Source organism: Lygodium microphyllum, chromosome 8 (genome assembly GCF_053477565.2).
Source record: "Lygodium microphyllum isolate KBCC chromosome 8, Lygodium_microphyllum_v1.1.10, whole genome shotgun sequence".
Classification (NCBI taxonomy): Eukaryota; Viridiplantae; Streptophyta; class Polypodiopsida; order Schizaeales; family Lygodiaceae; genus Lygodium; species Lygodium microphyllum.
The window spans coordinates 120,699,117-120,725,310 of NC_141142.1; the positions used below are offsets into that span (position 1 = coordinate 120,699,117).

The 26,194-nt window shown below is 44.1% G+C and overlaps 1 protein-coding gene across 3 annotated transcripts in view; it reads right to left on the minus strand.

Moving 5' to 3' along the window:
• LOC148032807 (hydroxyacylglutathione hydrolase 2, mitochondrial-like) overlaps positions 1–26,194 on the minus strand; it is a 96,619-nt gene that overhangs the window by 52,882 nt on the left and 17,543 nt on the right. The window lies entirely within an intron of this gene.

Sequence of the window (26,194 nt, forward strand, 5' to 3'; positions counted from 1 at the left end):
CCGTGAAGACTATCCAGAGGGTCCTCATAGACCTATCTAGGTTGCAAAACAACCCAATAAGCAGTCTCTGAGTCTCCTCTATTACCCCATGTCTCAAACAGAGACCGTCAATCCTACTAAAACTAAAGCAACTCCCTATCATTAGGCTTCTGTGAGCTAGCAGCAGCAATAATGATATATTCCAAGTTCACAAGCTACCATCCAGTCTGCTCCAGAACTCTAACTGCGAAGGGTGAGAGACGCCCTGTCTATGCTAATGGGATGCTGTTTTTGGAGAGGCCCTGATCCTCATCCTCATCCTCCTCCCTTAATTTGATTGTACAAACAAAAACAGGGAACTCTCATGCAGCTGCTCTTGAAAAGGACCTCTCCAACCCACTCTCCTGGATCCCACTCTACTCTCTAAAGAGGTTTCCTCAGACAAGCCCACAAATTACAACCTATCTGATTAATAGCATGAAGCATCTATACACCAACTCGTTGCTATTCGCCACCACCCAAATGCTCTTACTAGAGCACCCTGCTAGCTCCTACAGGTCAACCTGCTATCTAATCAGTAGCCATCACACTGTACTTAACACATCTGCTATGTGAACAAGCCCACCCACTAGCCATCACTCTGACATCAGGATGGACCACCCCTATCACTAGATCGTCCTGCATCCCCTTGTAAGGTCTCTTATGCATCTATTCCTGCATGTCTAGGACCAACATTGTGAAGGTCTATCATTTGCCTACAATGCATGAAATCTTGCCCCAAGATAGATAAGGTCTCTGCCCTAGGGTGTGGCCATCTATGTCTTTGTGTATGTTGTTGAAGAGGAGGATTTGTGTCCACTTCTCAAGTTGTGGGAGCCCGTATTACATTCCCTTAAACTAGAGAATTGATTTGTACTATTCATACAGTACGATTGTGCCCGGGCACTGCAAAAGTGGTTTTTTAGTTTTGGCACCCTTTTTTTTGCCTGTTTCAAGCCATTTTCTGCCATACTTTTTGGCGTATTTTGAACCAAACAGCTCGTTCAATCTTCTGACTCATCCCTTAGCCTTCTTTATAAGAAAAGCGTCTCCTTGCATTTGAACTCAAACTTCACTTTATATAACTCTTGAAGCCTCCCCCTCTACCACTCACCTCTTCCTCTTTAATCATACAATCATCCTCTCCCTCTCTCTCCCCCTCTTTCACTTTCATTTACATCTACCTCTTCCTCTCTAGCTCTTTTTCCTTTTCCTCTCTCTCTCCCTCTCTCTCTCTCTCTCCTCCTTTCTCCCCCCTTCACCTACCTCAAACATAACAAGGAGCAAGAGGTCATCTTCAAGAACCTCTACATGGATCTAGAAGATGTAGATTGCCAAGTCTCACATATCCATAATTGTTGTTCGAGTTGCGCCTACCACACCAACCATTAGAACCTAGGTGAGATGTGGCTCTAGGAGCTTCTCAAGTGCAATAGCTTTTGTTTAAGAGGATGCTTCAGAAATTGAGCCTCACTATGATGATGATAGGAATGTCATTAGTGATGGTGATTTTGGTGAGGCTTTTGAGGCTTCCTCCAGTGAGTGCAAGTCCCTTACCAGTGATGTATTCTACATGATGTCATGGTTGACTACTTAAGTCTTTTCCACTACGTCTTTATGTTTTACTTCAGGTGAGACCATGACTCAATGGGAAGTTAAAACTTGTCTTTCTATATGAGCCTTTTTAAATGGATCATGACTCCTAAGATTGAACTCTTATAGACCATGACTCAATGGCAAGTTAAAACTTGTCTTTCTATATAAGCCTTTTTTAAATGGATCATGACTCCTAAGATTGGACTCTTATAGCCCTGCAACTTTCTTGTAGTTCATGATGTTTGTACTTTCAAGTAATAAGTCACATGTTTTTATGCATATCTTTAACCTTTCTTGTATAAAGAATATCTATATAATGCATGTTATTAGTAAAGATTGATTTCATGGATAACTCTAAATGAACACATGAAAAACATACTTTATTTAGAGAAATCTTGTGTACATTCCATACTATACAATTTTGTGAACTAAAATATCATACAAATTGTACCTCATTACCTTGTTGGGAACATCTAAATAGTGCCAAAGATATTGCTCCCTAGGTTCTAATAACAACTTGTACAAATCTACCCTCAAAGATTCTACTAATACTTGGAGGCCTAATGTGGAAAAACACTCATCTCATGCTAGACTCAAATGGCCTCTTTTTGTACCCACACATCGCGCATCACATTACTAGTGATACTTCACCTGTATGTGCTTCGTCTTTGCATGAAAGACGGGATTCCATGCTAGTATGATAGCACTCTGACTATCACAACGAAGAATAGAAGTCTCAGTAATGCCAAGTTGTCCCACTAGAGGTGAAAGCCATAAAGCCTTCTTACATGCCTCAGTGGTAACCACATACTTTGCCTCTATAGTAGACAATGCAACACACTTCTGTAGCGTATGTCGGGTTTGACTCATGCCTACGCTCACAAAGGAGTGTTGGTAATCTTCAAGAGGACACTGGGACACTTTTTACTCTCCGTACAAGAGGTTTTTTCCCCCAAATTTATTCATTTTATTTTATGTGCCTATGTTACATAGTTTTGGGCACTTATCATGTTTCACACACTTTGGGTGTGACCCTAAGGTTTAAGGGTTATACTTTGTACTTGCACCTTACGCTTCAGATTATTGCATTGGGTGTTGTGCTCTCACACTCTACACTGTCTACTCCACTCTTAGTGGAGCTTCGATCTCTTCTTGTTCTCACAGTTGGTATTAGAGCAATACTCTGCTCAGTTCAACTTCTTGGCCACCACCAGTGAGCCGCCAACTAGCAATTTGAGAAGTCTTGGCATTGGCATTCAGCCACAAGTGTCACCAGCAAGTCTGCTCCGCCAAGCAATACGAGATCTACCCCCTATTCACTTCCAACAGGAGCCGCCATGTTCCCGCCCTCTGTCCAGCAGCACCCCGTCAGTAGGCGTCACCCAATCAGCCAGCACCTCGACCAGCTCAATTGTCTCGCCCCTGCGCATGCCTGCCTTTCCCGCCTTGGTCCTGTGCCCACCTATGACCAAGCGCCGCCTACGACCAGTCTGCCTGCCACCAGTGCAGTCACACCCTCCTCTTGGTGCACACTTGCCTCCCCAGTCGCCACCTAGCCTAGCCCACAAGCAAGCTCCCTAGCGCACCACCTACACAAGCCGCCATTCCGCCTCCAACTCAACCTCCACCTGCATCCGCCAGTCTAGCAGCTCAGAATCCGAGGTACATTTTTTTTTAATTAATTTTTAATTCAAATTCACTTCTGGGAAAGGGGCTTTTTGCCCAGGCAGGCAATCTCAAAGTCAGCACATGTCTCGCACACAACTACAGCAGAGATTTTGTGCATTTTGGGCCCGACATTTGGGGCTTTTGCAGTTAGGTCACCGATTGAGACATGTACATCTATAACATTCTAAATAGACAATTTTGGGGCTTTTGCATCTACTATGCTACTGAGCATTTATTGCACCTTGGACTGTGTGCATTTCAAATAGTTTTGACAAAGTGTGCTTCAATTTGCTAATTACAGCAAGGTACTTGCTGTAATTTCTGGAAATTCTGAGATTTCCAAGTTGGTCCAGCTTGGGACATTGCTCTTTTGCTCTCTGATCAGCATTGTTTATCATGGCAAATCAAGGAGGTGATGTATTTACTTACGTATCCAAGGAGGATAGGTTGGATGTTAACAACTATTCACCCTAGTCCTTCATGATGAAGAATGTGCTGATTGTGAAGAATCTTTGGGATTATGTCAACGGTGAAGAAGTTAGGCCCGGAATTGTGGCTCCTGCTACTCCTCCAGGAGGACGTGGATAACAGGCAACTCAATCTGTTTAGCCTGCTCCAGCTCAGCCACTTCCCCAAAGATCAACAGCACAAAAGGCATGGGATACACGGGATGCACAGGCTTTGTCGCTGATTGCATTGGCAATTCAACGGTCTATTATCCCTCACATTCGATCTGCAGCGTCTTCATGAGAAACCTGGCTAACCTTGGAGCAGATGTTTGCTAGAAAGAATGAGACCCACATCTCTTTCTTGAAGAAAGAGCTTGAGATAGTGAAGATGGATGAGGGTGATTTTATGCAAGATCACCTAAATAAAATTTAGGACTTGCGTGAGCAGCTTATGAATGTCGATGAGCATTACTCAGATGCACAGATGATATCTACTACCTTGAATTCATTGTCGTCCTCGTACTTGGCCTTTCATACGGCCTTGAACCTCACCATGAGGATTGCCCCACAACCACTTACTTTCCTTCAGCTAGTCAGTTTGCTCTTAGAGGAAGAGCAAACATGAAAGAATAGTGATGTGGATGTTATAGCCTCTGAGCAAGCTTTTATGGCACAACAGAAGGGCAAGGGCAGCGAAGCAAAGAATGCTTTGCAGAACTCTGGAACTTCAAGCACTTCACAAGGCAATAAGAAACAAGGAGGCACGCAAGCCAAGAAGGGCAAGTGCCACTATTGCAAGAAGCTAGACCACTACATCACTAAGTGTAGAAAGCCCGAAGGAGTCAGGGATGTCTATTTATGATGCACCTTCAACTACTACTGAGTCAACGTCCTTTGTTGTTGACAAACTATTGTTTTTACACATGCAGTTATGACTCTTCTTGGGCTAATAGAGCATTTAGCTCTACTGAGAATGCAGGCACATGGTTTTTTGACAATGGTGCATCTAGGCACATCACATCTCACAGAGATTTATTTGCTTCTATTATTGCAGCCCCAATTGGCAAGTCTATACATTTCGCCAACAATGCAACATACCCTGTTAGAGGTATTGGGGAGATTGTGTTGACAGCCATTGATGGCTCTATTCTCTACTTGTAGGATGCCTTGTTTGTGCCAGGTATAAAGAAGAATTTGTTATCTATTTCTTCGTTGGCACGGTGTGGTTTGCAGGTCACCTTTGATGATGGAAGATGCATGGTGAGAGATAAGGAACACATGACTTTGGTTTTGACTGGCACTCTATGTCATGGATTATATGAGTTGGATGCTCTTTCAGTTGATCAGTCGTCCTATTTAGCATCCACCCTTACTCCTGCTATGTTACAAGCGGAGTTATGGCATGCTCGCAAGGGGCAATGTAAACTATGGTAGCCTGATGCTTTTGCAGCGTACAAAGATGCTTGATGGTTCACCTGTTAAGAAGACTGCTAGGGTTTGCACTGAGGACACATAGAGTGTACGACCACGACAGAAACACAAAGACACAGACACAGACACAAAGGGCAAAACTCAAACCCTAAACGCAAAACTCAAAACTCAAACACAAACAAAAGAAGGGAGAGAGAGAACACAACTCTGAAGTGAATGAATGTTGTAAATGAATGTAAGAGTATACAGTGTGCTCAAGGGCAGAGCAATGTCGGAGTGTGATGTCCACCGAAGACAAATCCCAAGTCTGTGACCACCACTCAGAGTGTAGGAGTGCTGAATAGTGAATGACAGCAGGCTGGTCACCAAAACGCAACAGTCTGGAGGCTAGAAACTGGTAAACGAAGCAATGTACCACCGATCAGGGGCTGGAAACTGTGCACAGTCTGCCGTAAACAGCAAGCTCAAGCTGAAACAGTGTCTAAGAGTGTGAGGGCCTACAATGCTGAAAACGCAGGCTAGCTGACCCTGGCAATGATGGACAGCAGGCTGAACAGCAGTATGGGACAGTTTGGAGCAGTCACCAGTAGCTAAGAGCTGTCGCCTACAGCAATAGACAGGCTGAAGATGATGTGGCTGCAATCGATGATGGCTGGACAGCAGATGGAGGCGGGCTGCAGGCTGGAAACTAGGCGCCAACAGCAACAGAGAGTGTGTGGGCTGGTGTAACTTGCAAACAAGGATCATTGATGAATGGGGGAAACCTGTCTATTTATAGATGTGGAAGGGCGCCCCAAAAATTAGGGTTTCCACTAAACTTTCTCGAACTGCTCCCCGTTTTAGGGTTTCCACTGAACTCTCTCAAACTGCTCTCTATTTTAAGGGTTTTACTCTCAAAGAGCATTTTTAGTGTGTTTTGGGGCTGTTTAAAAGGCTAATCGTCAAGTAATGCATATTTTAGCTCAACAACCCCTCTCAGGCCCAAAACTGAGCCGAAAGGTTAGACCAGCCATGGTGATGTTTATGTACCCCAAGGAGTCCCACCCCAAAGCAGCCAAGGCATCGGACAAAGGGTGCACATCACCTACCCAGTGGCCTACCAAGACTACAAAGGCGATGGTTATCGTACCAAGGAAATCCAAGTAGTCACTCCAGAGAGGACAGGGCATCGGTCAAAGGGTGCACGTCGGCTACCCAATGGCCTACCAAGTCCTACAAAGGCAGATGAAACCACATTGAACTTTGTGTGTGTGTGTGTGTGTTTTTTTTTTTTTTAATAAGTGTGGTAAATTTTATGAGATGCGGCCGATTGAGTAATAGTGACCCAAAAGACGGGAGTAGAGAGGTTACACCCAACATATCACAAAACAATACAAGCTAACCCATCCACTCAGGGTGTCGATGACAAGGAAAAATAGGTGATAAGGTATCCATGTGATGAAGAAGGATGGTGGTGTGGTAACAACAACCGCCGGTGGAAACAGCTTAGGATCCGCTCAAGTGGTGCTCTGCACAATGAGATGCAAAGTATGCTACATGCTGAAGAATGCTTATGCAACAAGTGCCACTTGGACAGTGTCCCTCATGGGAAAATTGTTCACTTGCCCAAGCGCCCTAGTACAAAGATGATGAAATCATGCAATGCAAAGGGTAAGGTACAACAAGGGGGAGAAGCTGATGCCGAAGACAAAGTGTTGAAGCCTGTAGAATACCAAGAAGGGTAGGAACCCCCTCTCAAACTGGATATAGATGCCGAAGAAGCAAGAGGAGTATGATGTCGGTCTTCGTGTAGTGTCGAGAACCATAAGGAATAAAGAGGAGGAGGAAGCATCCCAGCTGGAAGAGCTAGGTAGAAGTCACCACCATGATAGTATCAAGAGAGATACTGCACGATCCGCCTCGGGAGGGGAAGCCTCCATGCTGGTAGAAGAGCAAAACTCCAAGGATGATGAAACCATGAAGGAACGGCGCACATCCCAAGTCTCCAGTCCATGTAGGACTCGGCAAACCTGCATGTTAGCCCTACACTGAAAACAAAACCTGCAAAGGAGATCAAAGTTTGCAATCACAGAGATCAGTAGTGAGATGCTCCAAAAACAAAACTAAACTAAAATGAAAAGCTAACTGAAGGAACAAGTGCAAAGATGCAAATGTGTATGTGTGTGTGAGTAAATGCAGCGGAAGACTTAAAATGTAGAGACAAAAATCCTATAGGCCCAACTCTAAGAGTGCAAAAAATGAATGCTAGACTAACCTAGGATATCCGAAAAGACCTAGAGACATGCTAGTCTAAGAAGGTGGCCACCATCGCGTACGTCCAGTAGCAAGGCTCTGCCAAGGGAACGCTTGATGAGGTGGGGAGGAAGGTGAGATAGATGCATGAAGTGCAACGAGATCAGAACCTGAAGACCAATCAACCAATCCTTCAGGAGTAGAGAAGGATGGCCGCTGACTCTTGACGCTGTCCGGGTGCCACATGTCCAGCAGTCGTTATGGGGACTGGAGGAGCAAATGGGGCAGCAGCGGAAGGCGTAGCCCCACTAGACTGTGAAGTCGCAGCAGTCTGCTGAGGCTTTTTAGGTGGAAGACCTTGGGCCTTGGAGCGACAATCCTCGTCCACATAGCCTGTTCTTTGGCAGTGTGTGCAAAACCCGTTTTTCTTAGGGAGTTGTTGCCAAATAGGTCTTGATTCTTTGGTTCCATCGGAGGAAGAGGAGTTACCCTTTGTTTGGCTTGCCTTCGCATCTTGCGATTTCTTGCCACTAGTGGTTTTCTCTCCCGAAGAAGAAGCAACCAACCCCCTTTGCTCCGAATAAGGCTGTGATGAGGATTTCTTGTAGACTTGATCATGCAACCTTGCGTAACGCAAGAACTGGCACTCAAACTCGTAGAAGGTTGGCAATCGAGGTTGGGAGATGATGTATTGAATGAAATTGAAGTATTTTACAGGCAACTTATTCAAGAAGAATGTAACCCGATCGTCATTTGACTTTGGAGAGCCAGTAGTGGCAAACTCGGCAAATAACCACTTATAGTCAGCCAGCTTGACTTTCAGATCATCCCCTTCCTTAAGAGAGAACTCTTGAAGCTCAAAGTCGAGATCGATGCGCCGAGTACGATCATGAGCCGCATAGCGGTCGAGAAGGTGACTCCTATGAGAGTGCGCTGCGGAAGAGGGAATACGAACACGGAGGGAGAGAGAGAGAGAGAGCAGAAAATAAGGAAGAGAAATCTGCACTGACTGAAATGAATGCTGAATACAAACGGGAAGGCGAAAGGAGACTGATCAGTCCCTGCACGCAGCCCACAGCGTCAGTGAGGGCACCAGATCAGGCTGATGATGATGGCAAAACCACCATGGGGGAGAAGGAGTGTCGGAATCTGCAAGAAGACAAGTGATCAAGTGGGGAGGGGGACTGCCTATAAATAGGCAAAAGGACAAACCCTAACCCTAACCCTAAAATGGGCGCAAACCCTAAAAATGCCCTAAAATGGGCGCCCCACATCAGTAACCAAAAAAGTGGCCAGGTAGCCAGTGGCTGCCCACTAAAAGAGGCCAAAAAGAAATATACATCCTAAGACAGCCAGTCGAGAGTGACTAGCCTCCCCCATCATAACACATGACAGACATGTCAGAGCTCCTAATGTCCTCGTCTGACTCAGACTGAGGCTCACAGGCAGGAGATGACAAGGCATGACAAACATGACTGCTAACAACTCCAACGCTCTGACGCGAGCGAGAAGTGCTGCAACTGAGAGTGAAACTCAGGAAGCAATCCCTGCATCAGCTCAACATTGGCTGTAGCATTGCGCACTCTCCATTGACGGATGTAGTCAGGGTGAGCTAGTCAAGGGTCCAGCATAGGCTCTAGACCAATGATGAGGTCCCAAAGACCCTGAGACTCAAGCACTTGTTGCATGAAATTCGACCAAGTAGTGAAATTTGACCCGTTAAAACGTGTCTTATCCGTGAAGGCATTCTTGGCCGTTGCAACAGGAGTGGTAGTGCTCGAAGATGGGTAGTGTGAAAAAGTGTAGTGGGGGTTGGATGGGGGAGTGTACACTTGGGAATGGGCCCCAGAGTGCCCACCAGGCATGCGGGTAGTGTGCAAGCTGGATCCATAGGTAGGGATGGGCTGACTAGGCATGGGCATGGTAGCCACATGAGGAACCCAAGGAGGTGGGATGGGAACACTAGGAGCTAAAGATGGAAATCCTTGCATAGGTGTAACCCAAGGAGAGTGTGAAGACGCACCATAAGCTAAGGATGGAAACCCCTGCGTATGAGTGGTCATAGGAGATGTGAAGCTGGGGATAGTGAAGGAGATGCCCATCACAGTCAACCCAAGAGTTATGGGTGTGCTCATTTGCTGAAAGGTAAGAGGCATTGTGTTAAAGGGTGGCATTCCCCCTAACGAAGAACCATGGTGCAAAGAGGTAGAGAATGGGGTGGAGAAGGAAAAGGTACTAGGAGTGGAGATGGAAGATCCAACCCCTAGGGTGTGTGAAGCAGATGTGGAGTGTAATCCAAGATTTTGGAAACATGATGAGAGATGATCAAGGTGTGATATAGAAGAGGGTCGGATGGGAGGAAAGTGAGAAGTATGTGTGATATGCTCAAATGAAACAGAAGTTGTAGATGTACCTAAATTCAGTCTGCTTCGTGAGCCCCCTCTATTGAAGTTCACATACGCAAAGCCATCCGGATCCTCTACCTCAAAAGAAGAAATAGGCGAGGGTTTTGATTCATGCAACACAAAAGAATTGTACAAACCTCACATTGGACCTGGCTGAGATGATGAAGATGGATCGCCAAACATTCCAAATGTCGTATGTCCTCCATGATCGAAGAGGTGGCTAGCCTCACCAACCGGTCTGGATGTGATAGCAAAACTGGTAGGAGGGGTGTAAACATCATCGTATTTGTTACGATAGTACTCCTCAAAGTCCTCCTCTGTCATGTTAGTGAAATCTAGTGAAGGTGGAGTGTCGTCCTCCTCACCAAGTCCATAATGCCATCTCAGGGCCTCCAATGATGGAGAAGCCTGATAAGACATCATAGGAACTGGAGAAGAAGGTGTCTAGGACATTGTGATTCGGTTACAAGTTGTATTGTGTGCCTCGCACAAAGACTAGCTCTCAACAATATCCGCAGGATACTCTTTACAAGAGTACCGGCTCTGATACCATGTTAAGAAGACTGCTAGGGTTTGCACCAAGGACACACAGAGTGTGCGACCACGACAGAAACACAAAGACACAGACAGACACAGAGGGCAGAACTCAAACCCTAAACGCAAAACTCAAAACTCAAACACAAACAAAAGAAGGGCGAGAGAGAACACAACTCTGAAGTGAATGAATGCTATAAATGAATGTAAGAGTGTACAGTGTACTCAAGGGCAAAGCAATGTCGGAGTGTAACGTCCACCGAAGACGGATCCCAAGTTTGTGACCACCAGGCAGCAGGCTCGTCACCAAAACGCAGCAGTCTGGAGGCTGGAAACTGATAAACACACCAGTGTACCACCGATTGGGGGCTGGAAACTGTGCACAATCTGCTGTAAATAGCAGGCTGAAACAGTGTCTGAGAGTGTCAGGGCTTGCAATGTTGAAAACGCAGGCTGGCTGACCCTGGAGATGATGGACAGCAGGCTGAACAGCAGTTTGGGACAGTTTGGGACAGCAATGGATAGGCTGAAGATGATGTGGCTGCAGTCGACGATGGCTGGACAGCAGATGGAGGTGGGTTGCAAGCTGCAAACTAGGCACCAACAGCAACAAAGGATGTGTGGGCTGGTGACCTGCAAACAAGGATCATTGTTGAATGGGGACAACGTGTCTATTTATAGATGTGGAAGGGCGCCCCAAAAATTAGAGTTTCCACTAAACTTTCTCGAACCGCTCCCCGTTTTAGGGTTTCCACTGAACTCTCTCGAACCGCTCCCTATTTTTAGGGTTTTACTCTAAAAGAGCATTTTTAGTGTATTTTGGGGCTATTTAAGAGGCTAATTAGCAAGTAATGCATATTTTAGCTCAACATCACCTCTCTTGGAGAGACCTCCTGAGCATATGCGAGGGATGTATTTTGGGGAAAATGCATCAGTTTTCGTTTCCCTGTGATGTTGCTTTTAGAGCCACTGCCAGGTTACAGATTGAGCACTCAGATGTATGTAGCCCTATCCAAACAAATTCATTGGGTGCTTGTTACTATTTCGTCACTTTTATTGATGACTTTATTCGCTTCTGTTGAGTCTATTCTTTAGTGAAAAAGTTAGAAGTGTATAATGCATTTTTGGCTTTTCTAGCACTTGTTGAAAACCAATCTGGCTGGAGGGTGAAGACTCTCCATTCGGACCAAGGGGGGGAATACATGTCCTCTATGCTAAATTCCTTTTTGAATCAGAAGGGCATTGTTCATCAGTACACTATTGCTTCACTCATGGAGATGGTCAAATATATGCTGAAAGCAAAGAGCTTGCCACACAGTTTTTGGATCAAAGTAGTTACGTGTGCTTGCCATGTCTTGAATAGATGCCCCACCAAAGCATTAAAGAATATTATGCCTTTTGAGGCTTGGAACAACCGGAAACCTTCTATTGGGTATTTTCATACTTTTGGGTGTCTTGCATATGCACAGATTCCCAAGGTACTCAGGAAGAAGTTGGATAACAAGGCTGTCAAATGCATTTTTGTGGGGTACAGCAGTAAGAGCAAAGGATATAGATTATATGATCCTGTCTCTAAAAAGGTATTTGTCAGTAGGGATGTGGCTTTCGATGAAAAATCAAAATTATCCCTTGCTGGTTTTGACACATATCACGTTGCCAGTGATGTATTTCAAGGGCTGTTGCCCATTTCATTTGGTGATACACCTGGAGTTTCAGCAAGTGAACTTAATGTTCAACCAGCTGCTCCCTTGGATAATGCAGAAAATCAACCCATGGCTGATCTGAATATTCAGCGATGTGCTAAATCTGAAATTCAGCAAGAGCTTATACACAGTCAAGAAGCTAGACAAATGCCTAGATGGTATTTACAGACTATGAAAGATAGTCATTTGGATGCTCCTATTGCTGCTTGTACTAGAAGGCAAGCTCGTATGCATGATGGTGCACATACCATGGAGTTTGTTATGGCAACACATACAGTTGATGATGAGGAGCCTAAATGTTTTGAGGATGCACAACATAGTGTGCATTGGATGGTAGCAATGCAAGCTGAGTTTGATTCCATCATAAAGAATCAAACATGGGATTTAGTGTCTTTGCCTATTGGGAAGAAAGCCATTGGAACAAAATGGGTCTATAAGCTGAAAAGGAATGCAGATGGATCCATTTACAAATATAAAGCCAAGCTTGTGGCCAAGGGCTATGCACAGAAGAAAGGCATTGACTATGAGGAGCCATTTTCTCCTACCTCCTGCATGACTACCATTAGGTCTATGGTTGCTTTGGCTGCCCATTATGGATGGACTGTGCATCGGCTAGATATAAAGACTGCATTTTTACATGGGGAACTGCAAGAAGAAGTGTATGTATAGCAGCCCATTGGTTTTGCAATTGTGGGATCCGAACACTTGGTCTGCATGCTGGAAAAGGCTTTATATGGCTTGAAACAAGCTCCTCAAGCTTGGTATGCAAAGATTGATGCCTTTTTACTCAACCAAGGGTTCATAAACAGCTCATCAGAGTCTACCCTTTACATATGTGAAGAGGGGGGATCCTTGCTAGTCATATGTCTATATGTTGATGATCTTTTGCTTACAAGGACACATGCTGATTGGATTTCAGCATTCAAACAAAATTTACAGAAAACTTTTGAGATGTCACATGTGGGGCCTTTGCACTATTACTTGGGCATTCAGTTCATTCATGATGCTAGAGGCATTGGATTGTCACAGTTGAGATACATTGGTAAACTTCTTGAGAGGTTTGGCTTACAAGATTGCAAACCAGTCTGTATACCAATGGAACTTGGAATAAAGTTGTCATTCCATGATGATAGTGACTTGTTTGATATCCACACATATGCTCCAGCAATTGGATGCCTTATCTACCTATGCAACACTAGGCTGGACATACAGTTTGCAATTTCAGCCCTGAGCAGATATGTGCATCAGCCACACATGTCACATTGGCAAGTTGTCAAGCGTGTTTTCCATTACTTATAGGGTGCTAGGACTCTTGGATTGCTTTATGCCAAGGGGGGACCACTACAACTACATGCTTACAGTGATTCTGATTGGTCTAATGATTATGATTCTCGACACTCCACTAGTAGCAATTATTTCTTTCTTGGCTCATCTTGCATTTATTGGCTTAGCAAGAAACAATCCACAGTTGCCACATCGTCATGTGAAGCTGAATACAAAGCAACTTTCACTACCACAGTTGAATGCGTATGGCTAAGACACTTGCTAGCTGATCTGGACGTATCTGTCTCATTGAGCCTACTCCTTTGTTTACTAACAGTCAAAGTGCCATTGCAGTTGCATCAGTGTTTCATGCACACACGAAGCACATTGAGATCCATTATCACTTTGTCAGAGAGAGGCTACATGCCAAAGATATTAGCCTTGTCTATTGTCCTACCACCAGTAATGTGATAGGCATCTTCAACAAAGCTCTTCCTCGTGACAATTTGAAGCATTTTGCAATGCTTTAAATTTGATCTCCTTTGGTGAATGACCCTGTATTTTGATCACTCTTCACTCCAAGGGGGTTTATTGGGTTTGACTCATGCCTACGCCGACAGATGAGTGTCGCTGATCTTCAATAGGACATTAGGGCACTTTTTACTCTCCGTACGAAAGGTTTTTTCCCCCAAATTTATTTCCTTTATTTTATATGCCTACGTTACACAATTTTGGGTACTTATCGTATTTCACACACTTTGGGTGTGAACACCCTCTTAGAACCCTAACGTTTAATGGTTGTACTTTGTACTTGCACCTTACACTTCAGATTATTGCATTGGGTATCGTACTCTTACACTCTACACTGTCTACTCCACTCTCAGCTGAGCTTCGATCTCTTCTTGTTCTCACAACCTAGAGATCCAAGAAATGTCTCCCCCTATGAAGGTGAATAAATACCCTAAAGTAGATTTCCTACAGTCAGCATGACCAGCATAGTCTACATCCATAAAGAAAATGATAGATGTTTTTTGCTTTCCAAAACATATGCACACACCTTTTGTGCCCTTAAGATATCTCATGATACCTTTCACTGCTTCCCAATGCTTTTTACCACGATGTGCCAGGTATCTGCTAACCACTGCCACAGCAAATGCTATGTTAGGATATGTAGCAACCATAGTATACATCAAACTACCCATAGCTCAATCAACATGACCAGCATAGTCTGCATCCGTAAAGCCAATGAAAGATGCTTTTTGCTTTCCAAAACATACGCACACACCTTTTATGCCCTTAAAATATCTTATCTCATGATACCTTTCACTGCTTCAAAATGCTTTTTACTAGGATGTGCCATGTATCTGCTAACCACTCCCACCACAAATACTATGTTAGGACGTGTAGCAACCATAGCATACATCAAGCTACCCACAGCTAAAGCATATGGGATCTTAGCCATTTCAACCATTTCATCATCACATGTAGGGTTGTCCTTTGCAGTAAGTTTCACATATGAAGGTAATGATACACGGATTGCTTTCCCCCCCTCCATATTGAAACATTGCAAAATCTTGGATGCATACTCCTACTATGACAGATAAAGAAGGCCTTTCGATCTGTCTCTGAGTATACGCATGCCAAGGATATGATTGGCTTCACCAAGTTCCTTCGTATCAAAGCTGCTATGTAGGTTCTACTTCAATGTGTCTAACGCATGAATATCTCTACCACCAATCAGCATGTCATCCACATACAAAATCAATATAATAAATCTGCCATTTGTAGCCTTCTTTGTATACAAGCAGTGATCCACTTCACTTCTTTTAAAACCTTGAGATTTCATGAAAGTATCAAACTTATGATACCATTCACACAGTGCCTATTTCAGCCCATATAAGCTTTTGTTGAGTTTATATACCATCTTTTCTTGCCGCTAAGCCACAAAACCTTCTGGTTGTTGTCTATACATGTCCTCATGCAAATCACCATGTAAGAAAGCAATCTTTATATCCATCTGTATAAGTTCCATATCCTCACATGCAACCAAGCCCAATAATGTTCGTAAAGTAGTCCTTTTGACTACAAGAGAAAAGATCTCATCAAAGTCAATCACATATTCTTGCTTGTACCCTTTGGCAACCGGCCGTGCTTTGTACTTTGGCAAGGAACCAAAGATGACCTTCATTTCATAAACCCATTTGCATGATAGAATTTTCTATCCCTTAGGCAAATGCACCAAATCCCAACTACCATTTTTCTTTAGAGATTCCATCTCTGATAGCATAGCTTTATGCCATTTCTTGCTATCCTTTTTCTCCATTGCTTCCTTGAAGCATGAAGGTTCACCATAATCTATCAACATGACATAATCAGCAATATAATTCACACCACGAACAAACCTATCTCGTTGTTTGGTATTTCTAGTTGACCTACGAACTTGCAAATCTGCATTAACACCTTGTTGTTCCAAAGGTTTAGCATGTTGTACTACTTGTTCTGACTGTTCCAAAGGTACATTTTCTTCCACCCTTAGATTTTAGTCAAGGAAACTTTTTATGTGATGTTTGAGCATGCTTGCCATAAATACAGTGATCATATTTCCATTATCATGTCCTTGTAGGTCAAGAGGCACAGGAACGTCTTGCTGCTGAGCCATTTGCTGGGGAGCATGCTCTTGCATATCCATGTCAAGATCCAAAGAACGTTGCAATACCTCAGAGCTTCTATCACATTCTAAAATAAAATGTCCCAATTGACCACATCTAAAACAGTGTCCAGCAAATGTGCCCCATTTAAGCCCAAAAACCAACGTTTGCAACCTAGGGACCTCAAAACTAATTTTGGTTGGTCGAGATTTCCTTGTGTCCCAAAGCATACAAGCCCTCTTCCTATTGCGGGAGGCTAGCCGGTCAACCAACACCTCACCAAGGTTTCTCAAAACCAAAGGAAGAAGCCACCAAAGATGTGCAAGAAAATCAACCACCTCCACCCAGATTGGGCATACCTACCTAAGCACCTCCTGAAACTCAGCCATAGGCCTCCATGGAACCATATGTACCAGCTGACCATCCATGAACAAAGGAATATGTTGCATAATGCAAGCAGGCATATCCAGGCTACAAAAAAGAACTTCAAAAAACCCTCTTGGTCCATCATAAATCTCTTCAACAAGAGGACTTGCACTTGCCCTGAAACATCAACTTGATGCACATTAACATTGACAAGCATGGACTGCAACCAAGCACGGATCTTAGTAATCAAAAGAATCCTTTCCGTAGAATAAAAGATGGCTGCCCTCTCATGGAAAGCAACAATCTGATGTAAAACCAAGCCAGTTCCCATGACAGCAACCACTTGATCCCCTTCCGGTAAAGAGCTCGCTTTACCCTCATTGGCATGAACATAATCTAACATAAGATTGTTGGCAGTGGCAAGCATAAACTAAAGAGACCCATCAGTTTGTGAGCAAGGAAGATGAACATCTTGATAAAGCAAATTCGGAGCACATAAGACTAGTTCATCAACCGACATCTTACGGCGTTTTCCCATCTCATCCCCTTCCATCAACTGCCCTGAATCCTAAGGCAAAGAGTCTCCATCCGACTCCGCCGAATCTTTGTCATCCCCATGTCCTATATGCTAATCAAGAAAAGCCACATCAATGCCATTTGACTCCTACATATTCGCCATATCAAAACTCAACCTTTGAGTACTGCATAGAAATCTCTCTCTCTCTCTCTCTCTCTCTCTCTCTCTCTCTCTCTCTCTCTCTCTCTCTCAGATAGACCTATAGAGAGAGGCACAGCTCGCTACCCACACCTAGCAGGCCCACGCCCTCGCAAGAGACATCACCTATAGATACAGCAAATACTACAGTGCCACCTATGACCTGGAGGCAGAGAGAGAAAGTGGTTCAGGCGATGACCTGCAAATAGATGGAAGGGCAGACATGCGCAGCCCTAAACAGCACTATTGTTTCTCGGTTCTGGCCATTGACACAGATTTGTGGTTCAATTGATATGCGACCTCAGTAGTGAGAGAGATAGGCGCACACATTGAGTTCAGCAACACAGAGAGAGAGAAAGAAAAAGAAAGTTATATTAACATCTACAAAAGGCCAAGTTGGCCTATGAGACCGAAAGGTTACATACAAAATGTCTGGGGAGTTTTCCAAGTCCCAGTAAAGCTACTATCTAGTGTTATGGTGAACTAGGTGAGTAGGTACAAAATGGTATATAGTCTCGATACAATCTAGATGCACTTCAAGTGCAGTGTGGAACTGCTCATGGGGCGTGGTCATCTTAAGATGTCCCGGATGGGCTTGTCTAGCATGGAGAGACTGAGTTGCAGGGCGACACCCTGTGCAGAAGGCACCAAACCCCACAGCAGCTTGAAGGTCAACGTCCAACTCTGTCTGTCAGCTATCACAGTCACAGGCAACTCCTGCACGACGCAAGCACAAGGCAGCAGGGAAGTGTCGCAGCAGGCTCACGAACAGGTGAACGCAGGAAAGGGGGCACACAGACCGCACACAGTTCAAACCAGCAGTGACAGGGACCAGCGCACAAGCTCTCTCTCTCTCTCTCTCTCTCTCTCTCTCTCTCTCTCTCTCTCTCACACACACACACACAGCGCGCACGCAGGTCTGCAGTAAGCAGGGCAGGCAATGATCAGGCTAGGAAGCGGCAACAGGTGCACAGGGTTTGCAAAAGGAGGGCTGACGAACTGGCTAGGGCAGGGGACAGGGTAAACGCATTGACTCACTCCGCCCCCCTCTCTCTCTCTCTCTCTCTCTCTCTCTCTCTCTCTCTCAACAACTGATGTCTCTGGAGGATTGATGTCTGACGACTGATGTTTGACATGAATGTACTTGTCTTGACGACTAATGTCTGATATGAATGTACCAGAGTATGAATGCTGACGTGAATGTACCTGACACGACTGATGCATTGACGTGTGAATGCTGACGTGAATGTACTGATACAATAGTGACGGCTCTGACTAACGAGGGGGTACTGATAGTGACGGCTCTGACTGATGCGAGCATACAATGAAAGAAAATGCACAATGGATTGAGGTAGTCAAGAAACAAAGGGATGCCTCATAACAAAGTAGAAATGATGAACGCAACACTAGAAGAGGAAGCAAAAAGGAAACTCCGTGCATTACATGTTCGTGTGGTGGGATGGGCTAAAAAAGGAACCCCTCTAGAGGATGCTAAAACACTTTGTGCTAAAATGGGTGTGAATGAGACATGCATTATGGATGCATGGAGGGTAGCTGATCCAAGTGACAAAAGAGGTTGGATCCTCATGCTGAAATTTGAGGACGTGGATAATAAGAGGGCGTTCCTCTCAAAAAGAAAGACTTTGAAATGCGAAAAGGTTTATCTCGATGAGGATCTCACACCTGCACAGTTAGAGCATAGAAGGGCTAGCATGCCAATGGTGTTGGAGGCACATAAAGAAGGCAAGTATTCTGTTTATAGAGATGGCAGAGTAATCATAGCAAAACGAAGGTCACAATGATGGTATACGGCTTATGAGACATTAAGGATGTCCCTTTGGAATTGTAATGGTTCAATGAGACTTGATGCAGGTTATTTTGAGGATACTTTACGTGGGACAAATATAGCTATGTATACAGAAACACATCAATGTATAAGTTCTAGATTACCAGATGTTGTGGGATACAAATGGGAGAGTGTTTACACGGCTCAACCTCGTAGGCCAAGAGGAACTAGGGGGTCAGGTGGGGTTGCTATTATTTATTGTGAGAGCCTCCAAGACATGATGCATGTGGTGTCACGAGATGTGCAAGCTAGATATATGTGGGTAAGACTGAGGATAGGGCGCACAAGGGATCTATATGTTGCAATATGTTACTTCCCACCTGCCAATTCAACACTTGCCCCTGGGGAGAGATCACCATTTGAAGTACTACATGAGGACATTATGAGGTATGCAAGCATTGGGGACATACTACTAATGGGAGACTTTAATGCTCGAACAGGAAGTGAGCAGTCAGCCTTTTATGATACTAAACATGAGATGTTTAAGGAATAGGCATTGGACGAGGGCTTGACAGGGCATCTCAAGATAAGGAGATGACATCATATGGATATCATTTGCTAGCATTAGGAAGTGCTTATGGATTAGCTATATTCAATGGCTTATCGAGATGGCCGGGAGCGGATGCTTTCACTTGTTGGAACAACAAGAACGGAGCCAGCATTGTGGACTATGTAATGGGGTCGCCAACATTAATTCCAAAAAGTAATCATTTTGAGAAATCTGACAAGCCGATCGGTATAGCAGCCGACCATGCAATCCTAAAGGCTAAAATTCACCCTAGCATGTGGTCAAATACAAGAAACATGCACACAGGTACACACATTTCCACACTATGAGTTTCTAGAGCAAACTTCGCGTATCTATAGTGATACAATATGAGATGGCTTAAGCCAACTAGACCAGCATGAACCACTAGAGAATGTCACTAAATCTCCAGGGAAGGTTTACATACAACAACTATAGAGGCATTCCCATGTAAGATGGGTTCTACTGCACCACGCAGATGCATTGCCGCTCAAAATGCTTGGTATGATGGTGAGTGCAGATGCATTGGGAAGTGCTCATGGATTAGCTATATTCAATGGCTTATCGAGATGGCCGAGAGCGGATGCTTTCACTTGTTGGAACAACAAGAACGGAGCCAGCATTGTGGACTATGTAATGGGGTCGCCAACATTAATTCCAAAAAGTAATCATTTTGAGATATCTGACAAGCCGATCGGTATAGCAGCCGACCATGCAATCCTAAAGGCTAAAATTCACCCTAGCATGTGGTCAAATACAAGAAACATGCACATAGGTACACACATTTCCACACTATGAGTTTCTAGAGCAAACTTCGCGTATCTATAGTGATACAGTATGAGATGGCTTAAGCCAGCTAGACCAGCATGAACCACTGGAGAATGTCACTAAATCTCTAGGGAAGGTTTACATACAACAACTATAGAGGCATTCCCATGTAAGATGGGTTCTACTGCACCACGCAGATGCATTGCCGCTCAAAATGCTTGGTATGATGATGAGTGCAGACAGACTAGGACCCGCCTACAGAGGGCTATTACACCAGTGACATACACACACAAGCATGAAAGGAATGTCTTCCGTTGTCTTGTGCGGAAAAAGAAGAGGGATTATCTAGCCAAACTAGAGTCTGAGATGTATCGGCTCTTTTTGAGCAAGGACAGCAAGAAGACATGGAGGAAATTTCATGGTAGACAACCCCCAATTCAATTGTCATCACCTACGGTATGGCACGAACATGCTAGTGCACTATATGATGTTCCATCACAAGAGCAGATTCCCTATCCATCAAACTCTAGACCCACACAATGTTGATTCTTTACAAAAAAAATGGTGAGGTATGCCATTTGGAGGTTAAAGAATGGGAGAGCACATGATCAAGATGGCCTTGTGGCAGAACATTTTGCACATCCATGTTATGCATTGGCCCCTATCTTGTCAAACCTCTTCAATAGAGCTATATGTGAGGGGTTTCCAACAAGTTGGTGTGACCACACAATAGTGCTGATTTTTAAGAGCGGAGATTCATTGGTCACTAACAATTACCGCACTATTATGATTGGCCATATGCTAGCGAAGATATATGCCTTTATTGTGGAGTATGAGTTGAGTTGGTGGGCTGAAACAAAGGGGATACAGTCTATAGGACAAGCTAGCTTATTCTGCCAAGAATACAATACATTAGACCATATGTTCACACTGAGGGCCTTGATTGAGGAGGGACGATCACGAAGACAAAAAATCTATTGTTGTTCATGGATTTCCGCAAAGCTTTTGATACAGTACCACGTCTAAGACTCATGCAGAGGTTGCAAACCATTGGGGTCCCAATGAATATGCAATGGTGTATTTATACATTGTATGAGACAATGACAGGTAGAGTACGAATGCTTAGAGGCACAACAGACTCAGTGTCTAGCATGGTTGGTGTAAAGCAAGGCTATCTACTCTCTCCTTTGCTGTTTGGATTGTACAATGACAAGATTTCAGATTACATACAAAGATGGGGTGGTATGGAAGCCAGCTTGGTAGGGGTATTGATACCAATTTTGCTATATGCAGATGATATTGTGCTCATCTCAAATTCACCTGAGAGGCTTTAGCGACATCTAGATGCATTGCATGTGTTTTGTGAAGAGAAAGGCCTCAAGGTTAATCTTGGAAAGACTAAAATTATGGTCTTTAACACCTTAATAGCTTGGGTGACACACTCAAAGCATCACTTTATATATGATGGTCAATCTATGGAAACGGTTAGACAATATGTATACCTCAGGGTCACTTTCAAAGGGCCACAATTTTCATGGAAGGAGACTTCAAAGGCTAGACTTGCACAGGCATATGTAGCTTTGGGCACTCTAGAGCAACAGTGTGCACGCATACAGTTCTAGGAGCCCTGTACCAAATTGTAGCTCTTTGACACTTTAGTTATGCCCACACTAATCTATGGAGCAGCCATTTGGGGCCCAAGCCTTTATCATACTAGACGGATGCCTCTCATGGACTGTAATGGACCTGAAGCATAACATTATGATGGCTGGGAACACGTGGAGAGACCACTGGTCATGATGATAGCACATATGATAAGGGCGAAAGCCTCAGTACCACAAGAGATCATTCGAGCAAAGTTGGGCATAGCACCCATGGTAGTGGAGGCACTATTCCAAGCAATCACTTTCCTCCAAAGGATATGGCAGCTACCTAAAGACCGATACCCTAGGCTAGCTTTGGAGTCTTCAAGACAGCTTGAAACAGAGGGAGATAGACTGTGTTGGTATGCACATATGAGCACGTGGCTAAACTTGCATGGCATGAATATAGACATGTTGCCACTGTTCGATTACAACCTTGATTGTTTCACTCTAATTCTCAGTCATTCAAAGTTGAGTAGAGTGATCGGAGCACACATCACTAAAGTGGAGACAGAGAAGACTTGGTCCAAGTCCCCCTTTCCCATTAGGCACGAAGATGGCACAATACCAGTGTCACTTCTTGCAACTTTCCCATGAGGGTCTCATAGTGAGACCGACAAATATGGATGCTCAACTCTCCCATTGGCTTTGAGTTGCTATTGGACAAATCCGCACCTCATCACATCAGCTAATGATTGAGATAGGTCAACGGAGTCATGCTGCACCAAATGAGAGGATATGCCAAATTTGCGGATGGGAGCCACAGATGGAGAAACACTACATTTGTAGATGTACTGTATACTATGATATCTGACACTACTACCGTTGCCTCTTTAAGGAGGGCTTTGGACCATTGAGATGGGTGATGGACTATGAGGACCAGAGATGTCTGGGTCTTTTCTTATCAGAGTTCCAATGGCGCAGAGTAGCATTGGTATGGGATCGGAACCAATCCCAGCCATGTCCACTCCTCCAAAGAGTAGTTACAGACTTTTTCAGATAGCTAACCCCCCCCTCCCCCCCCCCCGGCCACTGCCACCTTAGACACATCATCTCCTACTAAAAGAAGGCACCATCAAGGGACATCAACAAGTGGCATCACTGCAGATAGAGCTACAGCATTATGCAAAGCACGATGCCCTAGGGTACCTGCTTGGCAACGTAGGCATGCGCATATGCAACACATTTTCTCCACAATTGCTCGCTACAGACGAAGATTACCATGCTGACTCAATCGGAGGTAGCTAGCAAAGTTTTGGTGGATTCCATAGATTGAGAGGGAGATACTCTATACTCTTTCCTTATTTTTCATTTCTCATTTCAGTTTATCATGTAGATCTAGATATAATTTAGTTTTTCTTCTCTGATGAGAGATGATGATACCAATTGTATTGGTTATGGTCTCATAGGCCATCCTGGCCTTCTAGAGACGTTAATAGATCTCTCTCTCTCTCTCTCTCTCTCGCTCAAGTGGGCAGCACTACAGTTTCCTAGGTTCATGCAGGCACAAAGATGGTGAGGCACACGTTGGACGGGCGACACCACGTCCAGGCACACAAGTGACAGCATTTTCTCTCTTCCCAATATGACTTTGGGGAGTGCAGATAGACTATCAATTTTTAATGGTCTGCCACAATGGTCAAGATTTGACAATTTAACATGTTGAAATCACAAAGGAGGGGCAAGTATTGTGGACTACTTGATAGGCTCACTGGCATTGATACAAGACATCTAAAAATTAAGGTATCTGAGAGACTAATTAGCATAGCAGCAGATCATGCTATTTGACTTTCATGCTCTCTTGTGGACATATGAAACATGGAACACTATGCCTCTCTAAACATCCCAAATACTACTTTGTAGAAGACACCTCACACATCTACAGTGGTTCTCTACAAAGTAGTTTACATACATTGGACTTTGAGCAAATTGTTGGAGGAATGCACAAGGGATTTAGTAGAGGCCATGCATAGATCAGCCATGTATGCATTCCCACACACCTTGCCCCAATGTAGACCTACACACTCTACTACTTCCCAAAATAGCTGGTATCATGATGAGTGTAGAGTTACTCGGGCTTGCTTACAAAGAGAAGTGGAGGTAGGCACTCAGACACATCATCAAGTAAGGACATTCTTCAAATGCCTTGTGTAGAAGAAGAAAAGAGACTACTTAGTGAAAGAAGAAGCAAAGATATATCAACTATTTTTGAGACGGGATAGCAAGAGTGCATGGAAGATGTTTCATGAAAGAGAGTCCCCCCATACAAATTACATCACCAAATGCTTGGCTTAACTATGGGAGACAGCTGTATGACCTGATAGGACAGCAATCAATATAGTCTCCCACATGCCTGTAGGCAAGCACAATGGTCTTTCTTCACCTAGAAAATGGTTACGGATGCAATTTACAGATTACAAAATAGGAGGGCATAAGATGAGGATGGGCTAGTGGCAGAACATTTCTCACATGCTTGCAACACACTAGCAACCATACTAGCACATATGTTCAATAGAGTAGTATGTAAAGGCTTTCCTATGAGCTCGTCAAACAATACTATAATTCCACTCTTTAGGAGTGGTGATCCTCTGATCTCTACCAACTACAGGACTATCATGATCGGCCATACTTTGGTCAAGATATATGGATCTATACAAGAGCATGAACTCAGTGAGTGGGCTGAGATGCAAGGCAAGAGAGCACAAGGACAGGCAAGTTTCAGACGTAGATATACTAGGCTAGACAATATCCTCACACTCACAGCCATTATCGAGGAGGGTCGAACTTGAGACGAGGATCTATTGCTACTTTGTAAACTTCCACAAAGGTTTTGATACAGTGCCTCATACACGCATCATGCAGAGATTGCAGGATATTGGAGTGGGTGAGGGTATACGATGGGGTATATATGCATTGTATGAGACAATGACACGTCATGTACGGGCACCTCGAGGGCTATTAAAGAGGATTGACAATCCCATAGGAGTGAAACAAGGATTCCCACTTTTACCCACATTCTTTGGTTTATATATAGATGAAGTGTTTGATCACATTGACCGAGGAGGAGAAGAAGGAGGAGGAGCCGAAGCCGGCTAGCCTAGCAAGGGTATTGATACCGATATTATTGTATGCAAATGATATTGTTCTCAATTCAAATTCACTGGAGGGACTACAGTGCCACCTAGATGCTTTGCACATCTTTTGTAGAGACAAAGACCTCATAGTAAACCTAGGAAGACCAAAACCATGATCTTCAATACTTTAGCAGCACGGGCAACTAGATCTATGTATCAATTCACATTTGGGGGAAACATAGTGAAGCATGTGAGAGAATATGTCTATCTAGGAGTCACCTTCTCTAGCTCATGATTTTCATTGAGAGGGGCATTAGAGGCATGTCTAACACGAGGCTATGCTGCAGTAGGGGCTTTTTGGGACGAGATAGCAAAAGAGTATGAAGAATGTTTCATGAGAGATAGCCCTTTGCACAAATTACATGACCTAATGCTTAGCTCCATTATGGGAGACAACTGTTTGATGCATTAGGACTGACACCACCTTGACAGGCCCACACAATAACATAGTGGTCCTTCTTCACCAGGAAGATTATCAAAGTTTGACACATTGGCACCCATATTGGCATGTATGTTCAACAGAGCAATATGTGAGGGATTCCCTGAAATATGGTTGGACCATACTATAGTCCCACTCTTTAAGAATGGTGACCCTCCAGTTTCTAGTAACTACAGGACCATCATGATTGGTCACACACTGGCTAAGATGTACAAATCGATATTAGAGTGTGAGCTCAGTGCATGGGCTGAGATGCAGGGCAGGAGAACACAGGGGCCGGCTGGTTTTAGACGTGGATACACCACATTGGACCATATCCTCACACTCAAAGCGATCACTGAGGAGCACCAAGCCTGAGATAGCAAGATTTATTGTTGCTTTGTGGATTTTTGTGAGGCATTTGCCACAATATGTCAAGCATGTTTCATGTAGAGATTGCAGGAGATTGGAGTGCTAGAGGGCATGCAGTGGGTCATTTATGCATTATACAAGAGAGTGACACGCCATATACACACACCTGCAGGGATGCCTGGGAGGATTGACAGCACCAGAGTAAATAGGGATGCCCGTTTTCACCCACACTATTTGGATTATACATAGACAAGATCTGCTCTGTTACTTGACCACATATTTGCATCTTGATTTCCAGATGCTCCAGCCTAAATATAGAGACCATAGGATTCTCTAATTCTTTATCCAATTAATATTTTCTTGCTTGTTTAAATAAGAGCATCTCCCCACAATTCATTCCAACTTACCGCTCTGTTTATCACACCTAGAAAACCTTCTCATTCAAAGACATATCTACTC